This window comes from Notamacropus eugenii, chromosome 6 (genome assembly GCF_028372415.1).
Source record: "Notamacropus eugenii isolate mMacEug1 chromosome 6, mMacEug1.pri_v2, whole genome shotgun sequence".
Classification (NCBI taxonomy): domain Eukaryota; kingdom Metazoa; phylum Chordata; class Mammalia; order Diprotodontia; family Macropodidae; genus Notamacropus; species Notamacropus eugenii.
The window spans coordinates 165475356-165494437 of record NC_092877.1 but is presented as its reverse complement, the minus strand read 5'-3'; the positions used below and the strand labels follow the sequence as shown (position 1 = coordinate 165494437).

Below are 19082 nucleotides of genomic sequence, written 5' to 3'. Positions count from 1 at the left end.
CTGATATAAGTTCAGACAAGTTAAACTTTTGGGGTTTATTAGCTTAACAAAATATCAAAAAAGGAAAACTCTACATTAAAGGGGAATAGGAATATTTTTATTTAATAATTTAAGTGAATCAGCCTTGATATGGATAGATAACCTGATATATTTATATAGATATATAATTTATATCATAGATGTATATTTCATTTATATATCACATATATATATATATATATGAGAGGTAGATATAAATACAAATGCAAAGTAGGTCTTGCATTTGGAAAGACATGCTCTTTCTCTGACACATATTGGTTGCATGACTTTGACAAGTACCTTGACCTCTTGGAGTAAGTGCCAGTTGGCACTGGGGTAGCGCAGGAGTTCCATGGACATCTGAAGGTCAGAGATTCATAAACGTGGATTGGGAAAATGACTACTTTGTTTTGACAAATATTTGGTTTCCTTTGTAATCCTATGTATCTTATGAATTTAAATTTTTCAACTGAATATAAAAACCATGAATTTAAAATTTTTGGAAAGAGGTTTATCCTGAGAATAGGTTTTTTGCACACTATTAAAAGGATCCATGACATAAAAGAAGTTTAAAAATTCCTGATATAGAAGAAATTTCCTCACTTTTCATTCTCTATACTAAAGAAATCACAGGTTCAATTAACTTTAAATAAACAGCACACACACACACACACACATACACATACACACACACACATACACACACACCAATGCAACACTTTAAGTTTATTTAAATATCAATAGCACCCTCTTCTCTTTTCCTCAATGTTTTTTCAATTTATTTATTTTTAGTTTATAGCATTCAGTTCCACAAGCTTTTGCATTCCAAATTTTCTCCCCCTTCCTCCTCTCCCTGTAGCCCCTCCCCAAGACAGCATGCAATCCTATATAGACTCTACATGTACATTTACACTAAGCATATTTTCACATTAGTCATATTGCAAAGAAGAATTAGAACCAGTAGAATGAACTATGTGAAAGAAGAAACAAAACAAAAAAGAAAGAAAGCAAATAGTATGCTTTGATCTGCATTCAGAATTTGTAATTCTTTCTCTGGATGTGGATAACATTTTCCATCATGAGTCTTTTGGAGTTGTCTTAGAACCTTGCAAATAATGATGTTTTAAGATGAGTTTTGCCTCCCACATCAGGATTCCCTCCTTAGGCTGGGGAATCCTTGTGAATATTTCACACCGAGTCAACCTTGGGAGTATCTCAGTCTGGACACACTCTATAAACGATAATCTCACCCTGGGCCTTTCCTAGAGTGACCTACCCAAAGCTGTCAGTCAGCCAGCAAATCCATTTACGCAGAAATCAGTTGTCAGAAACTATTTACCAAAGCTGGCTTTCAGATCATAAAATCCATGAAGAGGTGTGTCTTCCTCCCTCTGTGGTAATCTCCAGAAGGAAAATTCAGCAGTTATTAAAGGCTCAAAGACACTTTGGGTCTTATGTTTTTATCTATAAACTACTGGTCTGTTGAACATATCAGTTTCATGCATCTATGACTGATTTTCTTCAGATTCCCTGGACAGTCCAGACTTAGGCACAGGTCAGGGCAAATAGCCCACAGTGTTACTGTATCCTTAATCAATTCCATCTACCACTGCTCTACAAAATTTAGTGACAGGGAATCTCACCACTACTTCCACTCAAAGTAAACTGCTATAAACTCTCAATTATTCTTGAATGGATTTGTCATGTATTTTTAAAGAGCAAATCTTTAGGCTCATTCATTCAGACTTTCTAGGGCTTTTTCCTCCTTCAACTTAGTTGAACTTAGAGAGTCATCTCTTTCCCAGAAGCAGTGAAAAGTAAAGGGGTGTTAAAATCTGCTTGCCCTCTTTCCTGTGCTTGTCCAGCCATTAGAAAAAGATCTTTAAAAAAAAAATCAGCGAAGAAAAATCAATAAAGTACTCTTAAAATGTTTCTCTTAGAACATGTGAGAAAAGCAGAGGGGTGAAGCAAATAGGGTATTAATTACTCAGTATGCATTTCTTAAACACCTCCTAAGGGCTGATCACTACACAAAGGTAAAAGTGAAAAGGTCCCTCCTGTTGAAGAATTCACAGTTTAGAAAGACTGAGATGGAGGGGAAGAGGTAAATAGAAACTCCCAGATCATATCAAGAGGATCGCAGACCGAGGCCAAATGTTATGTGGATTAGGCAATATATGCCATATCTAGAGCCAGAAAGGGTAGGACTTCAAAAAAGAGCTTAGTGCAAGTCTGCTCAAGAAAGAACAAGGGCCTTAGGTGTTAGGCCTGATATGGTGCTGAGTGTATGGCATGCACATGAAATTACATCTAGGTGTAGCTCATCTCCCATAATTTTGGAATGTTGCTATTGAGCAGGTGCCATATATATGTTTACTCCCTGGATATACAGGTATGTTTCTCTAGCCTCAACTCTTTGCCATCACTACCCTCCATCTTCACCACTCCTTGGAAGGTAGAGGCCCCAACCAACTGCCATCTACAAGTAGGACAATTTCCATTTTTGTTTCCCTCATCCAAGAGATTCAGAGGTAAGATTTCTGGCTTTGCAGGTTCTTTTTCCTGCTACCCTTTCCCATAATCTCATTCTGATGCAATCTAATTTCTACCACTCTTTCTTTGTCCCTTTCTTCATCTTTTTTCCTTTCTATTATGTCTCCTAGAATCTCTGCTTAATCATTTACAAGATTCTCTTCCTTCTTGTTCTTTTCATACTCTTTCCCTATCAGCAGCCCATTAGAAGATCCTTACTGTAGGTGTATTCCTAGGTTTCATTGTGGAGCTTCTTCTCTTCTTGGTAACTCAATATTATCCATGGATTTAAACATCTGCCTCTAGGACATTTTGAAGTGGATATTCAAAACATCTGAAACTCATATGTTCAAGGAAGAACTCGTTATCACCCACTCTTTCTCCAAATCCATCATTCTCCCAAGTTGCCTTTTTATTGTTTAGGGAAAAACCGTTCTTCCAGTCAATGAAGTTCATAACCTCAGTATCATTCTTGAAAAAAAAAATACTTTTACTCACTCCACATATCCAGTCACTTACTAAGTTTTGTTGTCTTTACCTTTCCATCTCTCACATCTGTCTCTTTTTTTTTCTCTACATACAATCACTGCTCCATTTTGGACCACCATGACCTCTCACCTGGAATATTGTAATAATCCTATTGAGTCCTTTGGTCTCAAGTATCACCCCACACTAATCTATCCTCTACAAAGCTGCCCCAGTGGTTTTCTGAAAGCAGAGAGTGGTTCCCTATGTCCCTATTGGAAAATGTTAAGTATTCTCTTTGGTACGTAAAGCCCTTCACATCATGACCTCAACTTCTTCTTCCAAAATTATTATGTATTTTTCTCCTTTGTATACTCTGGGGCCTTACTCTGCCTCGCACATACCACTCCATGTCCTCTCTTCAGGTCTTTATACTGACTGTCTTCAATTCCTAGAATTCACTCCTCCCTCTCCTACACCTTGTAGATTCCTTGGCATCCTTATAGACTCAGATAAGATTCCACCTTCTGCAGGAGACCTATCGCAGTCTCCCAGTTGCGAGTGCCTCGCCCTTCTCTAAGGCTACCTTCCAAAGACTGTATGTATATTTTGTATATATTGATTTATGAACATTCATTCTTTTCCACAGGGACAGCTAAGTGGCACAGTCTTCCTGGAGTCAGGAAGACTTCAATTCTTGAATTCAAATCTAGCCTCAGACACTTAGTAGCTGTGTGACCCTGGGCAAGTCACTTAACTCTGTTTGCCTCAGTTCCTCATCTGTAAAATGAACTTGAAAAGGGAATGGTAAATCACTCCAGTATCTTTGCCAGGAAAACCCCAAATAGAGTCATGAAGGGTTGGACACAACTGTAAAACTAAACAACAGGAAGTCTTTCCCATTCAACGATGTACTTCTTAGGAGCAAGGACTATTTTGTTTTGATCTTTTTATCCTCAGTGGCTAACAGAGTGCCTAGCATAAAGTAAGAGCTTAATACAGGTTTGTTAATTGATTTTTTGTATAGTCACATTCATCAGACTCTCTCTGAAGCATCTTCCTCTCCTTATTGTTCCTTCTATCATGACCTCCCACATACTGACACAACAGGAGCCATCATAATTCTTCACAAAATATATATTTTACTATAACTAGTTACTTTTTAAACATGACTTGGCCATCATCACTATGGAACAGCATTGGGGAAAAAAAGCACACAAATATTAAAGAACTAAAAGTATTGATTAAAGACATAGTTGATGAGCTGTTAAGGTATCAAGACTGAAGGAATTCTCAGCTTTTGGTTATACATTTGGGTTTCAGAATTTTGAGAGAAAGTTATGAAGGATATTATTAATAAGAAAATTTTCTTTCAGCGTGTCATCTTATCTTCAAAGTACACTTAATAAGTTATTAGAGATTAGAAGACCGTAAAATCCTAAGAGGGTTTGTACAAGAAGCGTGAAGATTAGGAGAAGATTGGAAATTAGAACCAATGAAGAAAGGGAGATGAGGTAAAATGAACTTACTGTTGGCTTCCATAACCAGAAAGTCTACCACATGGGATGAGAGTGTTCTAGATCCCAAAGACTAAGAGATAGGGGAAGAGCTCTGTCTCAAAGCAATAGAATGACTTAGATGATGTCTAATAGTACTCTATCTATGTGGCCGTGAAGATTTTAATAGAAGTTCTCTGTAACATAAGTTGACATTTTTATGCCTATTTTGCTCTGGTTCAAAGGCACTGCCCTTAACATGACTCAGAATCGTGCTTAACTCAGTGCATAATCCTTGCTGTAAATGTGAACTCTGGAAAATTCCAGAATCAAGCCTTCAACAAGTACACTATTTCATCTGTGGTTGTGTTATGAAGTACCATTATGTAATGCAAATTAAAATGAAAAACATCTTTTCTGCCATGTAGAAAAATAAAAGTCAATAAACAGAAGCTAATGGTACAACCAGAGCCTATGACTCACTATTTATGAAGTTTTCCTCATAAAGTAACAAAGAATTTAATTTTCTTTATAAATGTTTTCACTGTGGTGCACTCATGGGATTGGCATTTCACTTTCTTTGAGATCCCTTGGGCACCAGTTAAGAAACACTGAGTTACCATGCTTTATCGTATACAGTGGTTATGGTACAGTTTTCTCCAATCAGTGGCACTGAGGAGCCTTGTCGCAGCTTCTGTCTCTTTGCAATAGACACAGATACAGTGCTGAGATGGCTGTCCAAAAGTAATTCTCTCATTTTTTCTTTCAATATTTCTTTTGTATGTCTCTTACCTCTATGCACTTATATTCCCTAGTGTAGGCTTCTGACTGTTGTTACTTCAGCTGACTAACTGGCTTCTCCATTGCATTCATTAAGATATTTTGATAAAATAGTTTCACCTGCGGGTGGCGCAGCAGCCTGAGAGAGGGAGCATTAAGGAGGGAGAGCCCAGGCCGCTAGTGTCGCCAGCGCCGCAGCAGGAGCCCAAGTGGATAAAACCCTTCAGATTGGAGATAACAGTAATTCAGAAGATGTTCCTTCAGAGTTCGTTGAAACTGCTAAACCTAACACAGAAAAACTCACGGACCTGGTGATGCAGAACCCCCAAGTGCTGGCGGCTCTCCAGGAGCAACTTGAGAAGGTGCCCCATACACCTTCCAGCTACACTGAAGCGTTACCTAAAGCCATCAAAAGGCGGATAGACGCTTGGAAGCAGCTTCAGATGCAATGCCCTCACACTGAGGCCAGGTTCTATGAGGAAGTTCATGATTTGACAAGAGGAGGGATTTTGTCACTGTTGATGCTGAACCTACAGATGCAATCAGAATGGCCCAGTGAGAATGAAGAGGAGGACAAACTGACTGGAGGCTTGAAGAGCAAAGTGGTGATATCTGAGAATGAAGCCTCTGGGGATGAGCTGAATCCCAACCGGATCCCGGAATTCTGGTTTACGATCTTTAGAAATGTGGATATGCTGAGCGAGTTAGTCCAGGAATATGATGAACCAATTTTGAAATACTTGCAGGATATCAAAGTAAAGTTTTCAGATCCTGGACAGCTCATGTCTTTTTCCTTGGAGTTCCACTTTGAGCCCAATGACTACTTTTATCAAGTCTGTCCGGACAAAGGCTTAGAAGATGAAATCAGAGCCGGATACCACAGCCCCTTTTTCCTTCGAAGGGCCTGAAATAGTCGACTGTGAAGGGTGCACTATGCAATGGAAGAAGGGCAAGAACGTGACGGTGAAAACGATCAAGAAACACAAGGGCGGAGGCACTGTGAGGACGGTCACCAAGCAAGTCCCCAACGATTCGTGCTTTGACTTCTTCAGCCCCATCAAAGTATCTGGGGATGGAGAGTCACCGTATGATGATTTCGAATTCTCATTAGCCTCAGGTTTAGAAATTGGGCATTTCTTCCGCGAAAGGATAGTTCCACATGCAGTCCTTTATTTTACCGGGGAAGCCATAGAAGATGATGACAATTTTTAAGAAGGGGAGGAAGGCGAAGAAGAGGATTTGGAGGGGGAAGAAGAGGGAGAGGAAGATGATGATGCAGAGAATGATCCTAAGAAAGAATGCAGCCAGCCTGCGGAGTGCAAGCAGGAGTTGATTGAGGCGCACCCCCTTGGGAGAGGCTGGGTCACCTCCCATGGACAAATGCTTTGGGATCCCTGGCCGGGGACTCGGGGTGTTAACTTGCTGCCCCGCAGTCTCACTAACAACCCTTAGGATTAACTTGTTTTCAAGTGCGTGGTTTTCACTTACACTTTTTTTTTTCTCTTTGCCTAATTTGTTAAGTGTAACTTTGCTGTATTTCACAAATAGGGTGTCAGTAAATCTCTGTCTGCCTGCCGTTGCCTGCCTGTGAGCTGGGCAGGTGCACACACGGGTGCCAGAGTGCATTTGTAACTTGGTCAAGACAAAGAGGAGGTACGACACAGACACACACAGACACACACAGACACACACACGCACGCACACCTGCCCATACCCGCTTTAGCGGCCTCTTTATCCCAGTCATCTCAGAGCTGTCAAGTAGAGAAAAGCCTTGTTTGCTCAACAGTTACTACTTAAAATGGTTCGTTCCTTCTCCAGTTGTCATCTCTATCAAGTCTTACCTTTTCTTTCATCTTTACCAACCTTTAACAATCCTCCTCTCTTCTCTCCCCTCCCCCCACATGTTGATGTTTATCTAAAATGGGTAACTTTTTAAGGGACACTTGTTGAATGTGAACCAATTGCAAATGCTTAAGTTTCTTTTCAATTATCTTTTACCCCTAGAGCTAAAGGTACTTCTGGTTTTCAAGTGGAAAGGTCTAGGTCAAGATGGAAAGATAATTAATAAGAGAAGGGAAAGGGAATAAGCATTTTATAATGCCTGCTGAATACCAGGCACTGTGCTAAGCACTTTACCAATATTACTTCATTTGATTTGATTTATTTTATTTTATTTATAACCTTACAGTTACTCAGAAAATTCCCTTCGAATTTTTTCGATTTTCTTGAACTGGACTGATTTAATGCCTTAGACTAGACATTTTCACAGAGTGGTCTGGGGGTCTTAGGAGTCCCTAAGATGATTTCAGCAGATCTTTGAGGTCAAAACTATTTTCATAATAATATTGAGATATTTTAATTCTATGAGTAGATTAACCCACATTTTTAAAAAGAGTTCTTTAGGGTCCTTAATAATTTTTAAGAGTATCAAAGAGTGCTGAGACCACAAAGTTTGAGAACCACTGCCTTAGAAACTCGTTTCTCGTTGAGGGACTCAGTTCTTTCATAGGGGCTTTTGTTCCATGTCCTTCTGATACAGTTCAGCAAATATTTATTACACACTTATTTAATTGATGCATAGAAACTACAGGGCACTGTGTCAGGTTTGGTGGATACGGTGATAAAAGTGAAAGTCTCTGCCCTCAAGGAGCTTACGTGCTGTCTAATGAATGGACACTTGTCCAAGAAGAAAGCACATTCCACTTTTACAACTCAACTTCCAACAACTTCAGCTGGCTATCATTATGTCCTGACATATCAACAAATTGGGTTATGAGTCTTGTTAATGAGAGTATGTAGTGGGGACATATTGATCAAGAAAGCTCTGATCACTTTTTGTCCTCCCACCCTTCCAACCCAACACCCAACCTCCCCACCCCATATGGCCCTGCCCACTTCATGAAATCATTGAAAGTAAGGGAAATATATAACAGAAATAGATTATAAATGAAATACAAAGAAGTGATAAAACTTTGTTATTCCTTTATGGAGGATGAAAAAAAAGTTCTTCAGTTAAGTTTGATGATGTTAGAAAGAAGGTAGCTATTTGTTGGCTGAAGGATTAAATCATAAGTTAATCACACATACTTTTGGTGGTCTTTTGAAAAGCAAGACTTTTTCTTCAGAGTCTCCCAAACACTGAGGTAGCTCTGGCAAAGCGTGCATCAAACTCATTGTCAATGTGTACGTCCCTGGAAAGTATACTACCAAGGTAAGTGAATTTATCCACAGCATTCAAAACTTCTCCATTTGTTGTAATTGATGGCTCTATATATGGATGGTGTGGTGGTGGCTGATGGAGCACCTGTGTTTTCTTGGTATTAATTATTAGGTCAAAATTAGCACAGGCAGCAGAGAATTGATCCATACTTTGTTGTATCTCAGCTTCAGAGGCTGCATTGAGTGCATAATCATCTGCAAACAGAAAATCATGCACCAACACTCCCTCCACTTTGGTCTTGGTTTGCAGCCTTTTCAAAGTGAAGAACTTACCATCAATATGGTAAGTTGACCTTGATGCCATGTTCATCCTCATTGAAAGTATTTAAAGAGGTATTAGACTGATTACCAAACTGAAGGTCTACAGAGCCGTTGTGTTGACCTCATTGTTGTATGCCTGTGAAACATGGACAGCCTACCAGCATCATGCCAGGAAACTGAATCGCTTCCATTTGAATTGTCTTAAGAAGATTCTGAGGATCACTTGGCAGGATAAGGTACCAGACAATGAAGTCCTTGCTTGAGCTGAACTGCCAAGGATTCAAACTGTGCTTCAGAGAGCACAACTCCAACGGGCTGACCATGTTGCTCGAATGCAAAATGTACACTTACCAAAAAGACTATTTTATGGAGAACTCACATGGGGCAGGCAATCACATGATGGTCAGTAGAAGCGATACAAGGACACTCCCAAGGTCTCTCTCAAGAACTTTGGATTTGACTGTGCAACATGGGAGACACTGGCACAGGACTGCTCAGCATAGTGTGCCTACATCAGAAAAGGTGCTGTGTTCTCTGAGCAAAGCAGAATTGAGACAGCACAAAGTAAATGTAGGATGTGAAACTTTGGAGTACCAACCCAAAAATTTCATATGGACTATCTGGGCCCAGTCTGTGGTAGAGCATTCTGAGCTCATATTGGTCTGATCAGCCACAGTTGGACTGTGCAAAAGAGTGAAATTTCACTTTATCATAGTGATGTCATTTTGGTCCTCTTCGAAAACAAAGGACAACAACCAACCAAAAAACAAGACATGATCTTAGGGAGAAGTCAAGGCAAAAGATTTTTCTGAGGGATGTGCACTGAAAGGACATGGCATACTGTAGTCACAAAGCTAGTATGTGACAAAGACAGGATTTGAAGCCAAGTTTTCCTGACTTCAAAAATTGGTCTCTAACCACTATCAAATGACAAAAGGTTGATCAAAAGGACCTCTTTTCAAATGAGTCCCCCAACCTACCTGACAAAATATAGTTTAAACCTTTGTCATTCTGGGGCACCTTCGTTACAACTGGACAGGCATTCTGTTGAGGGATGTGTACTTTGGTGAAATAACACAGCAGTTCACAAATAATCCCTGAAAGTCCCTATTATTAAGGGGATTGTGTTGAAGATAACTGGAGAATCAGTCAAGAAATGATATGTAACCCATGGTCCTTCAGAAGACCTGTGGAAAACAAGAGGAACCTTCCTTTTCAGTCCTTGTCTGCCAGATCTTCCTTTCCCTTGTACTCCTGTAGGGGAGGATAAGGAAGGATAGTTTGTGTTTCTTTTTTCTGTATCTCTTCGTAGCTCAAAATACATGGGAAAAGAAACATGTGCTTGCTTAAGTAAGACTGAATGCCTAGTTGTCTTTTTGTTTTCTTTTCTGAGCACAGGCCAGCAGCTAGTGATCCTGAAAAATGCCTATTTCCAGCCTTGTCTGCTATCTTATGAGTCTGAGAGTTCTTGAGTTAGGGGCCTCATATTTAGAGGAGGATCATTGACCTAAGAGCATACTTCTCAGAGAACAAGAGAACCCAAGTTAGGGGCATCTTAAACAAAAGCCTGTCCTGGCTAGGCAGGAGATAAGGGCCTCATGTGATGTATCTGTTCAGCAGTTCTACAAGGGTCCTTTCCTGCTTGTCCTCCAATGCTGAAGAAGACCAATGCCATCAGAGAAATGATGCCATGACTTGCACTTGACTTTGTTTTGAGTGAAGGAGGGCTGTAAAGGTCACCAGCCTCACTTCTCCTCTAGAGCCATCTAAATCCAGTGACCTGATATTCCTCAGGATGACTGGAGACCACCCAGGATGCACTGGGAGACCTTGGGTCCTTTAGGCCAAGGTCTTTGCAGGTACTCACTTAGGGTACAGCAACACCCATTCGTTTAATAGGCCTGTTTAAGAAGTAACCAGCGCATGGCCCCTTTAATGAGGTCAAGAAAAACAAAGACATCAGGCTGGGTGGAAAACAGCAACAGTAACTATTGATAATCATTGTAAAGCTAGGAGGGTCCAGGAGCTCTTGGCAGGGGCCCATTGGAGTCCCAGTTTCAGAGTGTAGTAGGTTTAAAGTTTTGGGAGAGGACAGGGGACAGGGGACAAGGCAGGAGAAAGGGAAGGAAAAGGAAGGGAAGGGAAGGGAAGGGAAGGGAAGGGAAGGGAAGGGAAAGAGGCAGTAAAAGTCCTTTCCCTTTCATAGGGAGAATAATGAGTATAGTGGACCATTTGAGATCGTTTATATTTCTATTTTTTTCATAAATGTATTTATTTATTTTTAGTTTTCAACATTCACTACCATAAGTTTTAGATTTTCTCTACCTGCCTTCCTCCCTCCCTCCCCAAGACAGCATGCAATTCTATTTCTATATTTTTAATGTACAATTATGAGAATTTTTTTACCTTAAGTCATTTCTGTGTTGGAGGACATAGCTTTTGTCATTTACTCATGTATATTTTTCCATATAGTCCAAGGGTACACTATGTAACAACCGTCTATTCTCATTTTGAGGAGACTCTAGGTATGAGCTGTGCCTAAGCTCCATTTTAAGATTTCTAAAATTACTCTAGGATGAGAACAATGAGCCAGATAGTGAAAGGAATTTGATCTCCTCTTTGGAGTCAAGTTCCTAAGGATGAAGGTGAGTTTGCCTGAGCTCTGGTTGTAGCCCATTATGGAAAGGTAGCATTTGTGAATAGTATATGTATCAGGTTGTTTAACTTAATCTCATTAAAAATCTCTTCTGAATGTAAACACCTACTTTCTTATCAGACTTGCTTAGACTAAAGTTGTATATAAACTGATATTATGTGAATTAGATGCAACTCAGCTCATTTGATGTGAAATTCAGATAAGGCTTTTCTTTCACCCTTCAGCTTTTTTGCTTGTTTTCCCAGTGTTATTTTGTTATTTGGTATTTGAACCAATATTCAGTGTTTGTTTACAAGGAAAAGTCTTATAAAATTTAACGATTCACTCGCTACCTCACCCTTTCCTTCCACAAAAGGTGTCAGCCAGTCAGCAAACTTAAAAATAGAAAGGCCCTTTCTCCTTGGGGGGCTATGTTTCATCACTGTATGAAATGGTACTCTTTACATCTCTGGCGTGAAGTATAGAATGAGAAAGAGCTAAACCAAATGGCAAGTAGAGGAAGGTGAGGAACTTTCTGGCTTCTAATAAATCAGTTCCATTACTTTGTTGAAATCCTGTGAATTTGTGGAATATTGGGTTGTTATCTATAGATAAATCAGCAGCAGACTTTTTCTCAAAGGAAAATATAAATTAAGTTTGAATAAAAAATCCCAAACAGAAAATGATAAAAGTATTGTCTATTAGCGCAGATAATGTAGATTTGATTCTTTTGGTTTTTTTTAGTCTTTCACTTAGAATTATTTTCAGTATCTTATCTCCACCCTAGCACTCATCTTCCAAAACAGAAACTCCAGAGAGTTGTTCAATCAAAACCTGTACATAATAGGATCATGAATCACAGGGCAATAGGTTTAGAGTTAAAAGCAACATTAGAGGTTAGTTTGTTGTATATTCTCATTTTATAGATAAAATCAGGTTCATGGAGCTTAAGTGATTCACCACAGTTACACAGGAAGGGTGTTTGATTTCATATCACAATATTTAATTTCATAACACTCATTAACCTTGGCCCATGCGTTGAAAGGAGGAAGGTGTATTGTACATTATTAGTTGTATACCAACATATAGTAAGGGGATAGAGAACAATTTTCTTATTAAGAGATATGAAACAAATGTGCTATGATCCCCATATCCTAGCTCCATTTTCTATTTTGATAAAATTTGTTTATCTTTTATTTTGTAACCACTTACATTTTCCAGTAGTGAATGGCAGAGCAAGATTCTAATTAAGTCCTATGAATCTTTTTTTTTTTTCTTTCAGTACAGTAATAACTAGGTGGCACAGTTCTGAGCAAGGAACCTGGAAAAACTGATTTCAGTTCAAGACTGAGACACTTCCTAGCTGTGTGGCCTTGGGCAAGTCATTTAACCTGTCTGCCTCAGTTTTTTCAACTGTAAAACAGGGATGTATTATGCACCTGCCTTCCATAATTCTTAGGAGGATCAAGTGAGATAATATTTGTAAAGGGCTCAGCATAATACCTGGCATTTATTAAGTCATTAATAAGTTTTTGTTCCCTTCCCTTTCCTCCTTTCTGTTGTACTTCCCTGATCTTACAATGTGTTGTTTTTCCTTACTATGTACTGGTATGTGCTATATAAAGAGTTTTACTTACTGAGTCTCAAACATTGCCCTCATGGACATTGGAAGATGCTCATAGAGCGGAAGGAATGCTTTGGCAAGCCCTGCACTGCTTTAACTCTTATATACACTCCTCACCCTTCAGTTTGTCAAGCCATACCCAGAAAACACCAAGAGTGTTCCAGCACTGCCTTGTCCTGTTATGCTATATTGCCACAGGGGCATTCCAGTTTGGAGTTCAGATACCTCTCCTTCCACACTCCTCTACTTGTGACAGTCACCCCCAAAGCCATGTTTATAATTTCTAGCCTCATTCTTCTTCCATGGATCTCTGATCTACCACCAATTACAGTCACTTGGTCTCCTATTCAGATAGCCACAAGGTGAGAGATGGGGAGGGAACATTTTCTTTGTCCTCCCTTCTTAGCCCTAGTGCAGCTAGGTGGCACAGAAAAGGCCTGGAGTCAGGAAGACACATCTTCCTGAGTTCAGATGTGAGCCTAGAGGTGTGACCCTGGGCAAGTTAGTTAACACTGTTGGCCTCAGTTTCCTCACTTGTGAAATGAGCTGGAGAAGGAAATGGATAAACATTCCAGTATCTTTGCCAAGAAAACCAAAGATGGAATCATCACAAAGAGTCAGACTGAAAAATGACTGAACGATAACAACGAAAGCCAGAGCTCCCCATGATCGACTCAGGGACCTGCACTGAAGTGAAATAATGGTTTTACAAAGTAATAGGCATGAAAATCAAATAGATCTGCTTCTTATCCTTAATCTAGATGATTTTTCTTTACTTTCAAGGTGGATTAAGAACTGCTACTCTCAGCTGAATGGTTGTCTGGTGCTTGAACCATTGAAGGAATACAAGATTGATTCCTATTCCCTTTTCAAATACATACAAATCTCTCTGAACCTCAAGTTTAAGTGCTAGTACTCTAAATAAGTCCTGCTTCTCATAGAGTTTTTTTTTTTTTTTTTTACATTTTAGAGAGTACACTTGGTATATAAATGACAAGTTAAGCATCCTTTGGCATTTCTACTCTAATCAAGTATTGTCTCCAAATATCCTTTGTGTGAGAAATCTACTTAGCTTCACTTCAAGGAGATATTATTGTTGAAAAAGGTGCCAGAACACTTCACTTTACATGTGATAAAAAGATAGCTCAAAGAAAAGCAGTGGCACCCAAAGTTACTTTGAACCAGAATTATATGTCACTTTATGCTGACTTATTTGGAATTTAGTTTCAATAATTGTGCCTGGTACTGGATTCCATCCCGTCTGACACCTGATTTCATATGGTTACCTTCCTTCATTTTTCCTTTCCAGCATCGTCATTTTAAATTAGTTTTTTTTTTTTAAGTTACTGCTTGGTTAAACTCATTAATAACAAATCCCAGTATCACATGCCTTCCTTTCAGCTAATGAAATGCAGTTATTCTGGATGTCTACAAGTCTCTGAGTTAATGGTTTTAATCAACTGTCTAAAATAACCCTGTCCTTCCTTATATTTGATTTCATATCACTCATTGCCTAGGTAATCCTTTGGTGTGTGTGTGTGTGTGTGTGTGTGTGTGTGTGTGTGTGTGTGTGTGTGTGTGTGTATGTCAAAGTACAAAGATGTACTATACATTATTAGCTATAAATGCAAACATACAGTAAAGTGATAAAGGACAATTTTCATATCAAGTAGATATTGAACAAATGTATTATGATTCCCATCTCCTTGTTCCATTTTCTATTTTAACAAATTTTTTGATTTTTTTTCTTTTTGTACCCATTCATATTTTCCAATTTGGCATCTCGTATCTTCCTCAGAGAGTCATCCTTTACAACAACAACAAAAAAGTAAAACCATCCATTACATCAGTAAAAGGCTGACATTATACTAAGACTCCCACACCATGATCTCCTACCTGTACAAAGAATGGAAAGAGATTCCTTCTCATCTTTATTCTTTGTGGGCAACCTTCATCACCATAATTTGAAAGAATTTACATTTATTTATTTAGTTGTATTTAATCTTTCCATTTTGTTGCTGTAAGAATGTGTGTGCTCTTTTCCTGGTTCTTATTATTTCTTTTGAATCAGTTCATCTGCTCTTTGTTATGGAGAATGATATTCTTTTATTTTTATATATGAATTACATTTTATTATTTTACATTTTATTTATACTTATATTATACTTTAGGCTATTATATGTAATTTATATTTATATAATTATCATATATGTTATATAATTACATATAGCATATTATAGAATATATTATATATTTATAATATATCAATAATACAGTAATTGTTATATTATAGATATCAATATATCAATATTATATATTATTTATATTTGTATAAATAATATATAATGTTGATATATCTATAATATATAGCATATATAATATGTTACACATTACAGATATTATTTATATATTTACATGTACATATAAATGAAAATATTATATAATTATTGCATAATATATTATTATATAGCATATAATATAGTATATAATTATGTATTAATGATAGTACATTAATTAATAATAACTAATATAATGTCAATATAATATATTAATATAAATATAAAATATATTTATATATTATATTTTATATATCAAAACTTGCTCAGATGTCCATCCAGTAGGCATCTAGTCTTTTATTAGATCTGTATTCAAAGAATAATGCATACAAAGTACAACTGAAGAGATTAAAACCTCACTTAATCACAGACATATTCTTTTTAAGTTATTTTGTCATCTTATTTTCTTGTATCTTTCGTTGTTTATGATTACTTTTTTTCTATTTTACCTTGTGTAAGTTCTCTCTTCCAATGTGTCTCTAGAGGTCCAGGGTTTCTAGGGGTCTCCAAGGCTTGCGGTTAATGGACTCGGTAAAATACTTGGCAGAGTTTTATGAATGAGAGGATAATTAATAACCTCTATTGTGTGCAATCGTCACTCTTGAAGGCTACACTAGGACTAGATAAGCAATTATTCTTCTGCTCTGCAGACTCTATACATGTGGGTGTGGGTATGTATGGGTATGGCAGCACATATGTGACACACTAGGATTTTTTTCATCTTTTTTTCCCATCTTGGATTCTTCTATGACAAGCAGTTTTAACTTAGTTATGTTGCTGACTGCCATTATGGACAAATGCGTGATATGATTTCTAATGAGAAATCATAGGAAAGGAGAAAAAAGTAATTGAATCATTTACATATAGAGCTTCACAAGTTTGTGTTTTACTTTTGTTTGTTTTAAGGCCAATTTAGTATCTCTCTGAGGACCAAAGTAAAAGAGTATCTCTTTCTCTTGAATGAGTCCATTTTTCTTCCGTGAACATAGGCAAATATTGCTACAATCTTGAAGGAAAAGGGCAGGTCTTGAATTCAGATTAGACAGATATTAACATTGGTACCTCCAGATTCCATTTCCTGTAAACTAATTAGTTCTTAGTAATATATCTCTCTTGGGGTATGTAAAACACCACTTAGATTTCCTCAAATCACCTGGGAAGCCGGGAGCAGACAGATTAGTGTTATAATGCTCCTTTATTTAGTTTGAGCCAAAATTGCTTCTGACAGTGGCAAGAGAAATAGAGACCACAAAGCCTGATTGTCCTGTGGGAATGAAACTTCTGTGACTGAATTAATTTTTTTTTAATTTAATTTTCCTGATGGAAAAACACATCTCTTGTTAAGTCTCTTGAAAATGTACCTGAAACTTGTTTTCTGACCTATTGGAAATGGCAAAAGCAAGAAACCCTTACTATTTTGAACACCTTGATACTTGGATTAGCATAGGTATTTTTTAAGTTGTCATACAATGTTCCCCTTCCCCATTTTCTTATGATGCATAAAAAGTCATCTTTTTTTTTTCTTAAGCTGAGAGGAAATATTACAATGATTTGAGGGCCTTCTTTGAAAGGCCTTTTGACTGACTTACAGAGTGGATAAGAGCACTGGGAGTTGAAGTGATTTTCCCTGGGTCATGTGGTTAATACACCCTAATGGTGGTTTAAACACAGGTTCATGACTTTAAGACTGCACTCTATTCATCTTGTCACCTGGCTGCCTCCCAGTAAAGGAAAACATGTCATGCAAAGTAAGCAATTAGAGGCAATGTAGCTTAGTAGATTCAAGATCTGGGTTGAGACCCTGCATCACAGCCTGCAAAAATCAATTCCTTAAGTTATAACTACTAAGTTACAGAGAACTTGGGAGTTCCTACTCCAGAAGTGTCCCTTACAGATGCAAATTACAAGTCCTTCCTGTGCATTCATAGATGGAAAGAAGACTTAGGGAATGGCAAAACTTGACATGAAGTGCTGGTCCTGTGAATTACTCAGGTCCAGTCAGGAGTGATGAACAATACATAATGTTTATTGTAAAGGCAGATGTAAATGCGTAGGGTCAGAGATGGTATTGGGCAAGACTAGTGCAAGCTGTCCACCAGGAGTTGTCCATGCTTACAGGGGTATATAATCAACCCATTAAGGCTTCTGATCATGGCTTCCCTTAGGCAGAGTCAGCTGGGCACCCCCATCTTACTAGTATATCAACTTCAGTCACCAAGCTGGTTGTCTGGCTAAGACTGGCAAGTGGACAAAACCATGAATTTTTAATACAATGTTTAGAAGGGTATAGCTATGTGTAAGGAGAGGGGTTGGATTTTTCTGGGGTATACATACAGTGTGAGTTCAGATAATGTGTTGGGTCCCTGAAGCTTGTCTATATGAAGCTTATGCCTAGAAGGTATAGCCACTAGGTATGACTGTGAAACTGATATGCTTCTTTATATTAAGAAAGGAGTTATTTTGCTAAAGGGGAAGGAAAGGTGAGAAATATGCTTTGCAATTGCATTCACACATACTATGAGGGCTTTGGAAATTTAATTAGCTCTTTTTGTGAGAGGAGATCATAGGCTTAACCAGAAGGAAGAAATTGTGGTTCCTTCTCTATCCCCTACCTGGAATCTCTCTCTGCTGAACTTGACTGAATGTTCCTAGATGTTGACAAAGTACATCAACAGACAGTAATGTCATTGAATGGGACTGATTCACGGTAACTCTGGATATGCAGCTGTATTATGGCTGTGTACAATGTTATTATAACCTCCCCCAAAGTCAGACAAATGTAGTCAACTAATTCATGAGAATAGTTCCTAATTTTTTATAAGGTACTTTGTTAAATGTTGCTTAATCACAATTGAGACTCCTTGTCTATGTGAAGGCTCTTTTGATGATGAACCTCTTAGAGGCCAGCTACTTTCAAAGGCCCTGTTATCATGTCTGTCTTGCTCTTCAGGGACTCTTGGACAGAGCCCAGTTTGCAAGTTGCCACATGTGTGTGATTATGTGTTTCTCTTCTGGTGGAATCTGGGGTTGAAGAAAGAAGTGATAGACTGAATACCCTAAACTAGACTTGGCCAGTACTTGTTAGCTCCTAGGCCAATGCTTTATTTTTGTAGCTTTCTTCTTTTGCAGCAGTGTGCCTGTTCCCTCTTCCCTTTGTGCAGTGGCTCATTAATGCTTTTGTTACTTCTGTTTTAACTTGCCCCTTTGTCAAAATACCTTCTGTAAAGGGTTATTTTCTGGGGCTCTTAGGCAATCCTGGTAACACTATGGGGTGGTCAAGTTAGGGTCATATTATCAGATTGCAAAGAATTTTATTTTTGCTGAGGAATTAAAACATGAGAGTCCTCATTCTACATATAGCTTTCATTCATATTTTCCCTCTGTCCATCAGGAGACATATCTCTAGCAATGTTAATTTTGATTCCTGTTCTTTACTATTTAACTTCCCAAAAGTGATCAATGTCACCTAATTACATATTAAATTTTAATAAGTTCTGTTGGTTAGCACCTTAAGGCTAATAAATGTTCATGGTGGTAATGTTGGCAGACCTGAATCTTTCAGGAGAGGAAGATGAAGTCTACTCCATCCTTGTGAACACTTGCTTTCATATGCTTATTATGGTCAAATATCCTCCAATCTTTAACTCCTAGTCATTATTGTCTTCTTTCTTCTCATTATGTAGAGATTTTCTGGAGAGATTTGTGTAAAGCTCTTA

At 38.1% G+C, this 19082-nt stretch overlaps 1 protein-coding gene and 1 pseudogene across 6 annotated transcripts in view; both read left to right on the top strand.

The window, feature by feature from the left end:
- Positions 1–19082, top strand: part of MARCHF1 (membrane associated ring-CH-type finger 1) — a 663012-nt gene that overhangs the window by 182068 nt on the left and 461862 nt on the right. The gene's annotated exons all lie outside the window — the stretch shown is intronic.
- On the top strand, positions 257–10855 carry LOC140512458 (nucleosome assembly protein 1-like 4 pseudogene; annotated as a pseudogene).